Source organism: Heterocephalus glaber, unplaced genomic scaffold (assembly GCF_053883595.1).
Source record: "Heterocephalus glaber isolate CG9 unplaced genomic scaffold, H.glaber_assembly_v1.0 deba00001497, whole genome shotgun sequence".
Classification (NCBI taxonomy): Eukaryota; Metazoa; Chordata; class Mammalia; order Rodentia; family Bathyergidae; genus Heterocephalus; species Heterocephalus glaber.
The window spans coordinates 39,319,200-39,332,449 of NW_028258320.1; the positions used below are offsets into that span (position 1 = coordinate 39,319,200).

The 13,250-nt window shown below is 41.1% G+C and overlaps 1 pseudogene; it reads right to left on the minus strand.

Moving 5' to 3' along the window:
* Positions 1 to 11,254: 11,254 nt before the first annotated feature.
* LOC101702959 (metastasis-associated protein MTA3 pseudogene) lies at positions 11,255 to 12,840 on the minus strand (annotated as a pseudogene).
* Between the last annotated feature and the right edge of the window lie 410 nt (positions 12,841 to 13,250).

Sequence of the window (13,250 nt, forward strand, 5' to 3'; positions counted from 1 at the left end):
ATGTGAATTCAACATTTTTTTGTCAGTACTGGGACATTTTTTTTTTAAGTAAAGCAGCTGCAGGTACTTTAACCAATTTTTGAAAACATAGATTAGCTGGCAGACAAACAAAACATATATGAAGCAAACCAGTTACATTAGATCAGAATGCATTTTTAGATGCATTGACTGTAACAGCTTTTTTCTTAATTGTAGTTTTAGAACTATAAATACACTAGGCCAAAGTTTCCCCAAGGGTTATCATCTGGAGGTTCTTTTCTCTTAAGTCATATGATAGAGAAGGAACAAATGTAGCTCTCAACCTGTTAGATATCAGATATACCAAGTTTGTGTTCCCCAGAATTGAAAAATGAATTCTAAGGAAAAAGGGAGGTTAAGAGTAGGAAAATTTATTGAGAGACAGCTTGTGAGAGACAGGATGGGACCCAAAAGTGGGTTGCAAATGAGTTCACTTCTCAAAGGAACTTTTATAGAGCAAAATTATGAGGTTGGTATAATGTGGATCAAAACTATGATCAACTAATAAGATTAAAAGTATAGCCACTTTTAATGATCCAGTGGGGAAGCAGGTGGAATAGCAAGTGTACATGCAAAGAACAAGGACCTTTTCAGGAAAGGATAGATCAGGAAGTCCTTGTCACCCACCTGGGTGATTGATGTCTATCTAGACTTTATTGGACCAGGTGACACCAATTATAATATAATCTTCAATTTATTGCTTATCCCACTGGAAGACATGTAGGCCTGGTCATTCTATTTTTATCTTGAGGCCTGGCCTTCAACATATGTGCCTCCAGCCACAGTTGTAGAGTGTTCTTTTCTGCCCTGACTCCCTTGAAGGCCTAGCCCTATCTGCCTATATTAGTACTTCCTAACTTAGCTGTCTATAATATTAACAGTATTTTCTTTAATATTCTAAGTTACTCTGAGTACTTTTTTCCCATTAGCTAACATCACACAATTACAACCAGTGAGTCAGAATGGGGAAAGAGAGAAGAGCTGTAGACTTTTAGATGGGATTTGTGTTCATTTTCTCTCATTATAAAACAAAATTTAGGGCCTGGGATTTAGCTCAGTGGTTCTGGCGCCTGCCTCGCAAGCACAGGGTCCTGAGTTTGATCCCCGGTACCAAAAAAAAAAAAAAAAAAAAAAATTAAGGCCTTGTCTTTCTACTTTTTAACTTACATTTTGGAGAAAAGTCAACTATTAAAATATTCTATCTTAATTGATCCCAACATCATAGAATATAATATAAGGTTTGAATATACCCTAAAGGTTAGAATATAACCTAAAGGTTTTGGAGACAGATATTGAGTTACTTATAATTATTTAAGATGCACTGCATGCTTTCAAGATCTCCTTTGCACATTTGAAAAGTGGTATGGAAACAAAAAAGAAAAAAAGAAAAGACAGAATTTCAAGGTTGGTTTTCCCAAGTGGAATCCCATCCTTTTTCCAAGGGTGGGAATTGCCCAAGTGAGTGACAGTTCTGTCCTGTTTCCCCATGCTCAAAACTGTCCAGATGGCAGTTCTGTCCTGTCTCTTGTCATTACTAGTCTAGCCATCTGTGCCAGTCATGCAGAAATGTGTTGTTGTCATGACTAGGACAAATGTCCTTATTCCTGATAACACAGATATTGAAACCTTCATCAACCTACTAGAAAAGCAGGAAATTAGAAGTCAAATACAACAGCTGAGGTGTATTAAAAAAATTACCTCGAAGTCTTTGAATCTAGGGACATATAAATGTTAAAAAGTTTCATAGAGGTTTTAAAAAGCCTGGAGATGCCGCTTAGAAAGTATAAATTAAGTGCCATTTTAGACAGGAAGATAAACTTGCGGCTAAAATTGTTATTATAAGAATACCCAAACCAAATGAAGTGGAAGGAAGAAGCAAACTGGCAAGAGAGAAATGACCCTGTGAGGCCATGGAAGAATATGACAGCAGGGCTGGAAAGGTGGCTCTAGGACCCAGGAAGGTCATGGCAGATTTGCTACTGCAGACAAATGCAAAAGGCTGAATTGGAGCTCTTTCTGTGGTGAGTCTGTGGAGAAAGCCTTGATGACATACATCTTTAAGGTGCATCCCAGTGGAGAGGAATGTTTATTCCCTTCCCCCTTTCCCCACACTGTTTAGAGCTTTGGGCTGGGGGGGGGGTGGGCAGGGAGGAGGAGAGACAAATGACTAAATTCCAGCCAGCCGCACCAAACCCACTTCTCTTCTGATATGCCATTCACCCTTCTCTTCCAATATATCCTCTTTCAATATACCATTCATTCTTCTCTGTCAATATATCAGCATGAAAACACAGAGAACGCATGCTTCTCCTTCCCCCTCCTGAGTGGTGCTGGCCAGAGAAGAGTGAGGAACTGGAGGGGATTTGGACTTTTGTTGACCTAGTAGCTTGGGTACAACTTAATTTTTCACCTCTTCTTGATCAGTACCTGCAAATGGGTGGGGCACACCAAGAGGACAGCTCTTTTTTCTGCTTAGGTAGAGGTAGAATAACTGTCCCCAGTGCCATGAGAAACTTCTTGAGCTCCCCAGCTCCCACAGATCCCTTTCCGTCCTCTTGCCCCTATCCCTCCATGCTAACTAACATCAGAAGAAAGGTTAGAGAATGGAGCTCCTTCTTAGATAAAAATGACTTAGACTGGGAGAGGGGGAAAAGACAAGGAGATTGGGCTTCTTAGAGAAGAGAGAAGGAAAAGAAAACCAATTGGTGTCTTCTCAGTTTGAATCTGTATACTCTACTGGGTCCTGAGGATAATGTCAATTATCACCCAAATGACCTCTTGAATCTACATAGTTTAGGAAATATTCCTAGCCACGTAAAAAGGGGAGCTGTGGCATCAAGTAGACTGAGCTTATACCCTTTATTTTTGGAAGGGATAGAGATAAGGGGGAGAGAAAGGAAGAGAAAGGAGGGGAGGAGGGGAAGTTTAAAAGAGCATTTTGAGGATTTCCTCTTATCTCAAATTCTTAGGAACCAAAAATGTGTGTGAATTTAAGGAGTTAATTTCCTTGGGTGTCACCCTAAAGGAGAGTTCTCTCTACTGAGTCACAGGACTGGATTTTCCAGGCTGGTTGATTGAGAAACTCTTCTTGAAACACTGGATAGGGCTATCTTTATATGTCTCCCTGGTGAGCAAATTTTAGTTTTGTCCACCCAGATGAAACATATGTTGACCTAAAGGAATACCTAACGAGACCATTTCATAAAATGTTCCTCTTGGCGCTTCTTTCCATTTTTGGTTAGAAGGAGTTAGTACCTCTTTTCTTTGGTGGTTTTATACATAAGCACTCATTTTTCTAGGAAATTGGGAGACTGCAACCATTGAAATGGAAAACACCTAAGGTTTCAATGGTTTGTAATATGGAAGAGAGAAAAAAGGGTGAATGAAATAAAGAAGTAAGCTACACTTCAGAGAGCAAGGAGTTAGGGGAAATGGGGAAGAATAAATGAAAAGCTTTCAGCTGGGCTTTCTGAAGTCATGGTTGTGATGTGATGATGATGATGATTTTACCTTCTGCTGTCTCACAAAGAGAAAATGTCACCAGAGAGGGTCTGAGGAGATTACCACTGAAATAAGGAACCTAGACCCACCCTGACCGTAGAATTAATCACAAGTTCACTGACTCCTGTCACAGAAGGATTTTGGGGACGTTTATCACTAAGAGGTTTAATGGGATTATTAGGCTGAAATTTAAGAGTACACACTCAGAAATAAAGTGCCAACCCTCAAAAGAGAGCTGCCTTATGATCTGGACCTGAGAATTTTTATGGAGTCTTGGTGGTGTCTTCAAGATGGGTGACCTAGGATGTGTGTTCCTACTGTCTGTCAGGTTGCCCATGTGGTGGACTATTGCTGGGGTGATCTAAACCTTTATGATTCCTGCTTCACAGAATATCTCTGGAGGCTGGAGGTGTTCCATTGATTCTCCTCAGTGAATGTCATGCCTGCTTCTCTTGAAGTTAGAATGTGCTGAGCCATCCTTACTTTAGCCAGGTTACCCTTGCTGATGATGTCCAGGAGTCTAGTTGTATTATAGGTTTGTCCTCAGCACAGATGGCAGAGAGGCCCAAAAGGATGTTGGACTTACAGCTTGGCTTGGTGTCAAGGTGACCCAAGGTCTACTTAAATTTAGGGAAAGTTAGTGAGAGCTTCCTCCAAGTCACCTCAGATGAATATTCAAAGTTCATTTGATGGCATTGGTGGTATAGTGGTGAGCATAGCTCCTTTCCAAAATTCATTTGATGAATTGAGCTTTATAATGGAATAAAAACATGATGCTAGACAATAACAACAAAAACCAAAATACCAACAAGCGAAATCTATTTATTTGTTTTTTTATTTACTTATTTATTTTTGCTTTTTTTGAGACAGGGTCTCACTATGTAGTTCAGGCTGGCCTTGAACTCACTATATAGGTCAAGATGGCCTCAAACTCATAGCAATCCTCCTGCCCCAACTTCCCAAGTGCTAGAATTATAGGCAAGCATCCCCACACCTGGCTAACAAGATAAATTTAAAAAGGAGAAACCAAATTATAAGAATCAAGAAAATAAGAAAATAATAAAAGTAAAAATAAAGGAATAAAGGGGAAAGAGCAGAGAAAAAAACCAAAAAAAGGGGAAAAACTAGAGAAAAAATAATAAGACTAGTAATAAAGAAAATAGAAAAACCAAAATGCCAAGGTGGAAACAACCTAATTTTGGCTGAAGTTCTCCAGATAATGAATGACAGCTTGCTGAGCTAGAATAGCCAATCATCTTGACCTAGTCAAGACTTATATCGGTTCTTGGAATTCCCAAATGTGGGGTCTGTTATGGTTTGGATCTTGTATGTCTCCCGAAAGCTCATGTGTTGAAGGCTGGGTGACCAGCAGATGGCACTGTTGGAAAGTGATGAAACCTTAAGGAACTGGGACTTAGGGGAAAGGAACTAGGTCACTGGCATTATGGCCTTGAAGGTTAGTCAGTATTATGATTATACAACATGGCAAGGGGGTGTGAAGGCAGATGTAGGGAATAGCAGAACTAATGCACTAATGAGCCAGGCTGTAAAAGGGGAGTAACTGTGTATACTTGTGAAGGACAGGTCACAGTTAACAAGGCACCTGTGGTATCTTGCAGGCCATAGCTAACAAGCTACTTGCAGTATTTTTAGCTAACGTTTGATCTTGGAGAATGGTTGCACAGTGTCATAATTCCTTAGCTACAGTGTTTCCTTGCTATTAGAGATGTCAAAAGCTCATTGATCATTGATTCCTCAAGTGTGACCATTGGCACAGGGAAGTTGATCTCCATATACCAGCTGCACGGTCAATTAGCAAGTCACACTTAGGCCTGGGAGTGACTCACAGTTTTAATCAATAGCTGAATTCATAAGCCAAATCAAAAATATCTAAAGTCTACTCAGTGCAGTTTCAAGCTAGTCTTCTGCAGTGTGTATTATACTTATTTATCTTTTGTAATAGTATCCTGATCTTTAGGACAAAATACCTAACATTTGTTACTTACAGGAGAAATTTACTTCGGCTCACAGTTTTGGGTAATTCAGTCCATGATCAGCAGGCTCCAGGGCTGGAACAGCATGGTGAAAAGTCATAGCACAGGAAAGCTGCTTAATCAATGGCGGCCAGGAAACAGAGAGAGAGAGGGAGAGGGAGAAGGAGAGGGAGAGGGGGAGGAGGAGAGGGAGGGGGAGAGGGGAGAGAGAGAGAGAGAGAGAGAGAGAGAGAGAGAGAGAGGGAGAGGGAGAGAGGGAAAGGAAGAGACAGGTATTATCTTCCAGGTCATGTCTTAATGACCCACTGTAGGGAACAGGGAAAGGGGACATTACTAGAACCTCTGCAGTAAGTCCTAGTCTCCTGCAAGCCAGAGCAGCACAAGGTGAATGAACTTATTATACAGGGAAGGTGGAAAAAATGAGACTTGGAGAAGAAGCTGAGCTTTGAGCCTGATCAGTGCTGCCCTGGGAAGCAAAGACAAAAGCCCTGGAGTTTGTAGCACCTTTTTATTCAGTACTCAGGAGAAACAAATGTAACAGAAGACTGGGGAGTGGCAGAATTCCTAGATCAATGAGGAACTATGCAGATGAAGATTTGGCTCCTCCCAGGATGTCCCTGGAAGGTGTGGTCTTGCCCTAGAGCATCACAGTATCATGGGATCCTTGAGGTCTCAGTTGTGACCAGAGGGCAAACTGGAATCATGTCTCAAAATGCCTTACCTGGCCTGTAGGCAGGAGAACTAGGCCTAATCAAATGATTTTTCCCTAAAATTATGTAGCATTGCTCCCGACAACCCACCTCCTCCAACCAGGCCCTACCGTCAAACATGAGACTTTCGAAGGACATTTTAGATCTAAACTATAACATTCTGCTCCTGGCCCCCCAAAGCCTCATGTCCATTTCATGATGTACAATGCATTCTGAAGGTGATGGAAGCCTTGGATTTGGAAGCCTCGGATTTGGAAGCCTCCTACAGCCTGCCCTATGTGTCTCTTCCTTTAGCTAATTTTGATCCATCCTTCCCCTGTAGTAAATCATGATTGGTAATATGATAGCTTTCAATGAGTTCTGTGAGAGTTTCAAGTAAATTATCAAAACTGAGATACTTTTGGGAACTTTCTGAACTTGCAATTGGTGTCAGAAGTGAGGGTGGTCTTGATTATATGCCCTCTAAGTTTGTAGTTCAATCATAATGACTTGGCAGAAAGTGGCACCAGGAGTTTTGTGAGACTTGGGACACTGAAGAACTCAAACCTCATACTTCACTCTGTTCTGGTTGCTATAAAAATACTATAAAGTGGGTAGCTTATAGAAAAATTTATTTTTCATAGTTCTGGAAGCTGGAGATTCCAAGAACAAGTTACTGGCACATTCAGTGTCTAGTGAGGTCCTGCTTTCTATTTCATAGATGTCAACTTTTAACTTTGCTTTCTCATGATAGGAAGGGCAAAGCAGCTCTCTCCAGTCTCCTTTTTATGGACATTATTCCCTTTTCCAAAGGTCTTTCCTCATAATACTGTCACATTAAGAATTAAATTTCAAAGTATGAATTTGAGAGGAGAATTTTCAGACCATAGCCCCCTCACCTTTGAGCCATACCTTAGTTACTTTTCTCTCATTGCTGAGACAAAATATCCAACACCATAAGTTAAAGGGGTAAAGATTTATTTGGCTTACAATTAGAAGATTCAGTCCATAATTGGTTGGCTCCAAGGCAGGGTGACAGAGTGGCAATAGTTCATAGTGGCAGAAGACAGTAAAAGCAATGAGACCTCAACATTGTCTTTCTGTCCCTTTTATCTTATTCAGACTAAGAATGGGTAGCACTCACACTCTTAACCCTAGTACCCTTTAGCCTAGCCCCACCATGAATCAATCACACACTCTTGTTTAGCTACCTCTGAAAAGCATGAGGCTTTAGGTAGACATCTAAGCACAAGCCATAGCGTTCCTCCCCTGGCCCCCCAAAGACTCATGCACATCCCTTTATGCAAAAAAGCATTTAGTCCATCTCCAAGAGTTGCCAAAGTGCTAACAGTTTCAGCATTGCTGAAAAGTCTAAGTCCAGACTCCTCTGAGAGTGAAGGCAAATTTATAGTTGCAAGCCCCTCAAAAGAAATTTAAACACTTCTAACATGCAATGGCATGAGATAAACCTTTTCATTCCAAAAGTTACAAACAGGATACAAAGGAATGCGACAAAAGCAAGCCCAAAATTCAGCAGGGAAAACATTAAATTCCACAGTTCTACTTCCAGCATCCAAGGCAATCTGTGGCAAGTTGTGAACTCCAAAGGGCTTGGGTGGAGCCACCCCTGAGGTATTTCTAGTGGTCATAGCTCCCACAGCTACTCTCTTGGGCCAGATCTGCTCCCTCCTTGCAACTTTCCTCAGACAATCCATGTTCCTGACTTCTCCAAACTTCTGGGGTCTCCACTGCACCTTCAGCTTCACACTCACAGCTTCACACACTGTCCTCTCAGAGGCACACTGCTTGGCCTCCTGGGCCTTCTTCTGAAATCTGTGTGGAAGCCTTCCTGACCTCACAACTCTTCCATTCTGCATGCACCTAAAACTAGCACCATGTGAATGGTGCCAAGGTCTGTTGCCAGCTGGAGCACTACCCAGGATTCTTTCTCTCTTGGCTGTAGGAGTCAAGTGTGATCACCAAACCTTCTGAACAGAATTCTGTGGAACAAATTCTCTAGGCTGCCACTATCCTGGAACATAGTGCTCTGGGGCTTTCTTCCCAAAGCAAAGTGTTTCACTTTTGCAATTTTGAGGCTGCAAAGGGTGAAATCTTGCTGCTTCTAGTGATGCCCTCAGGCCATCTTTTTCTATTCTCCTTTTCCTTCTCAGCAATCAAGATCTCCTCTGTTCTATTTTTCAGTCCACACCTTTACTGGAGTTTCCCTTCTGGCCAAACTCAAAACATTTTAAACCATTCTTCTGGTCTCTTTGCTCTTGATCCTCAACATAAATCTGGCTAAAAGCCCCTAACAGCTGCCATGCCATGAACTCAACATTCACCTGCCTTGAAATTTCTTCTGTGGTATGAGAAAAGGGAAAAAAAAAGGAAACAAATTCTTTGCAAATAGGGAAGGGTGGAGGGGGTAAAGGGAGGGCAGGGGAAGGGGAAAAAATAAGAACCAAGATACTCATGTAATGGTACAAGATCCCAATGATGTATATAACTGTATTTTATACCTAAAATGTACCAATAAACTTAATGGAGGGAAAAAAGAATAAAAATAAATACATTTTTTTTTAAAAAGAAATTTCTTCTGTGATATTAATTAATCCACCACCCTTAGTCTCAGGCAAAGTTTCTGGACATGAGAAAATGCAGACAAACTTCTTCCTGAAGCACAATATACACTGCTTTGGATCCAGCAGTCAATGTAGTCCTCAATAGAGGCCTCCTGAGCCTCATCCTAAGTGGCAGCATTTCCATCAATACTCTCATTTTCCATTCTCTGACCAAAGTCTCCAATAAAAGTGTATCAGGGGTGCCTTTTTGGTTGGTCTCTTAAAACCTTTCCAAATTGATTGCCAAGGCTTTTAAGCTTAAGTCATATGGCTAGGCAACATCACAGCAAACACCCCACTCCTGGTACCATTTTTATTGTAGTCAGGATTTGCAAGGGAATAGATTTAATACAGGATACATCATTTATACAATTATTTTATAATAGTCACTCAAAAGGTCAATTGCAGAGGAGTGCAAGAGATCTAGCCCCACACTAGAGATTCAAAGAATCCAGCCAAGGTTCTGGATCCCACAGCAATGTCCTGCATAAGTCCAGCTGAAGGCCTAGAGTCCAAGGCAATGTCTTGCAAGAGCCCAGCCAGTGGCCAAGAGCCCACAGCAACAATTCATGGTTGTTTGCATGAAAGATCTGCACCAGGAAGTCCCAAAGGCCAGTGGTGGAAGCCAGAAAAACTTTGAACCTCAAAACTGAGTTAAATAAGCCTCTTTTTTGCATAAGTAATCTGCCCAAGTTATTTCATTGTACTAATGAAAAACTGAGTAATACAGTCATATGAACATGTTGGTATTCAAATAGCCGTGAAAGCAGAAAGGACATAGGATGTGGCAAGAGTGGTGAAATTGTGGAATAAGACAAATACAACTCATGAAGCAAAGACTATTGCCATAATTTTGGGGTATGGCATGTACAAGGAGAAGGTCATATGTCTTGGGTGGATGAAATTATTTGTGCAATGAAATTACTTGTGGGAAGAAGGAGTAAGTAAAGTTTGGGGCAAAATTTTGGGTGACCTAGGATATATGAGATGTGGAGTCAGTGAAGGTATTTGAAGGGAGTTTGAGGAGAGTGCAGGAAAAAGCAAAAAGGAATCACAAATATGCTCATAAAAGTAATGGCTTTCATAATATTTTGACCATACTTTACAGTAAGGAGTACATTTCAAGTGAAATTTAACACACACAAACACATATAGCACTACACAAAAACTTAAATTAACAAAAAACTTTCCAGACATGGTAGTGGACTCCTCTAATCCCAGAACTTGGGAGGCTGAGGCAGGAGGATTGCCATGACTTTGAGGCTAGCCTTGGCTATTTAGTAAGTTCAAGACCAGCCTGAACTGCATAGTGAGACTGTCTGCAGAACAAAAACAAAAAACCAAACCAAACCAAACAAAACCAACCAACCAAACAAAAAACAAACCGAAACTTATCCTTATTATGTATGCTATATTCTATTTTCCATTCCTTTTCCCATAAGTTCCAACTCTCTCTATTTCATGCTGATTTTCACTCACTAAATTGAGTTTTCCATATACCAAGGAGTGTTCTAAAATTTGAAAAATACTGTTTTAAGAAAATGAATCAGAGTGTTGTCGGGGAAATAGAAATAGTATAGCTGTTATTAGGTGCATTAGTTCATTTTCAAAGAAATTCATTACTTCACTGCTTTGACACATTCTAAGTGTCTCCTATATGCTAGTGTCTGTTATGTGTATGAAGGCACAAAGATTATAAAGTCCAACAGAGTCTTGTAGAGCTCATGGTCAGCAGGGGAGGCAAGCAGACCAGTCACTGTTTTAGTAAAGATTTGAGAAACTATCATAGGACGATCTAACCACTGAGGGAAAGTATGGAAGGTTTTCAGAGAAAAAGGCATTTGAGTTGATTCTTGGAGAGTTTGCCAAGGGGAGAGGCTGATGAAGGGCATCATAAGTGAAGAGTGTAGGGTGACGATGTCAGGGGGCTTTGAAAAAGCAGAGTGATCTGGGCAGTGTTGCAAATTTTATAAAAAATAGGGAAAACTCAGTTAGATTTGAATTTCAGATAAGCAATGAATACTCTAGTGTATGTATTGGAAATCTCTGAGGGGTAAGTGAGTCTATGTAGGTGGAACACAGGTGGGTATAGGGAAGTGGTAAAGATGAGTCTAAATGTGTATGGGCATCAAGTTGTGAGATCCTAAGAGAGAATGAGAGTCTCTCCTGGAGACTTGCTCATATCAAAGGCTAATTTGAGGATAATTATAAAATGCTTGAGAAGAAATTAGAAAAATACATATAAAAATGTGTGACACTTGAGACCTTGCCTTATTAACATGAAAGTTAGAATCCTAAGGCATGGGTGAAATGATTATTATTAATGATCATTAATTAATTCTCACCTTCTGTCCTGCTGATTTCAATTGTTTCTAAGTCATTCTGGTCTTGGTGTTTATTTTATTTTATTTTTTTACACAAGAACTCATGTTTATTGCAAACAAACAAACAAAAAAGAGAGAGAGAAAGAAAGAAAATGGTCAGAAAAGCACAACATGTAAGATTTAGAATTTAAAAACATCTTACATTCTGCTCTAATGGCAGCATAATTAATAGCAACAAACAGACGTCTTGCTGCCTGCAGCAATCAAAGGGTATTTTTGCAGACCTGACGAGCAAATTTTGTGAAATATGTTGTGTGGAGGAAGAAAGTTTGGCGCGTCTTCACAGCAGACTTTGGGCTCCCAGTGTTTCGGACTGGCATTCCCTGCATGGCCTGCTGGGACAGGTGACTTGTAACTTGGGCATCCTCTGATGATTGGCTGGGAGATAACTTCTCCTCTTCTGACTGGGTGGGCATTTTTAGGCCTCCATAGTTTTTCCAATACAGCCAACAAGTTTCACACAATCTACACTGCATATTAGGTGGGCCCCAGGAATACCACTGGTGAGATTGTGTAGCATAGCAGCTCTCACAGGCTCGACCTAAGAGGGGATTCTGGGGCTGGAACGTGTTCCCCACAGCTCCATTCACAGTGCCAGGTTTGCCATTGCTGGTTGATATTTGGTTGGGGTTTGGTTTGTAAGTTGGGATGTATACTTGTTTCAGTTTACTCTCAGCTTCTGCAGCTTTTAGACGTTTCCGCTGCACATATCTGTCCGTAGTTTTCCACATGCAATAATATTCAATGATGCTCATCAATGATTTCCAAGGGAGAAAGTCTTGGCATGCATCATTGAAGTCTTTGCCATATTTTTCCAATGCCTCTTCAAATAAGCTAACTTCAGAGGCTGACCATTCTTCTATTTCATCTCTGCATAAAACAGGTCCTCCAAGTGGTACCAAGACACTAATTGCACTGCTCAAGTCATAGCCATGTCTGTACAACGTATCCATAGCGTGAAAGAAGGTGATGTCTCGGGAAGCAGCAGCTGCGCTCATGTGCAAGCTCAACTGCCTCACAGAGCTGCTGCAATCGAGAGCTCGAGCAAATGTCCCAATGGCACGTGCTACAACTAAAAACTGGTCAATCTGTCGGTCCGTAAGTGGGCTACTTGGATCCCAAACTTTAACCTCCAATTTCAACTGTTCCCTCTCATCTGATTCTCCTTCTAGGAGCATTTCTGGAATGCCTGCTTGGTATCTAGGACCCCCTCTGATTTCACCTTTGTCAGCTAATAAGGTCTTCACTGAGGAGTCATAGATCAATGAGTAGAAAAATGTGTCCTTTGTATCAAGATATGACAACACAGATTCTGCCTTATTCAAAAGGGCAACACTGCATTTTCCCCTGATATGTGTTGCAGGTAGAGATTCATATTGGCGTGACAAAAAGAGCTCCCTATGTTTCAACTGATGTTTCTGTTTGTCAGTCAAGTCGATCTCCACTGTTGTTTCAGATTCTTCCTCAATTTCCTTAGCATGCTTGTCCGCAAGCATTATAAGCGTATTGGAAATATCTCGTCTTTTATAAAAACACACTACTTCCGCTTCCTCATTGCCACTTGCAGTCTTGTTGAGTTCTTCTATTCTTCTAATTAGGTAAGTGTTGCTGGAGGAATTCTCAAAGTAGACATAATCTCTGATGGTACATGTTGGCCGCCAGGTCTGCGCGCCTGCCCGCCGAGCCAAGGTGAGCTGAGCCCCGCCCTCCGCTCCACCGCCACCTCCACCGCCACCGCCACCGCCACCGCCCTTGATGTTTAGTTTAGAAGAGAGAATCAACATATGTTTTGACATATATACTTAAAAAATTGCATTCCAACCTGAAGCTGGAATTGAAGTTTTTAACAGTCATGGAATTAATAGCAAGTGAAACTTCACTTCGTTCAAGCACTTTCCCAGATATAATTTATGTAGGTCATCTATTGTTTATTCTTTCTTCTGGCTCCTTTTCTGTGGACATGGCTTTCACTCCAACCCTCCACCCACTCTTCATGATTCCTAGAGATTGGCCCTGGCAGACCAGGGGAGTACCCAACTCAAG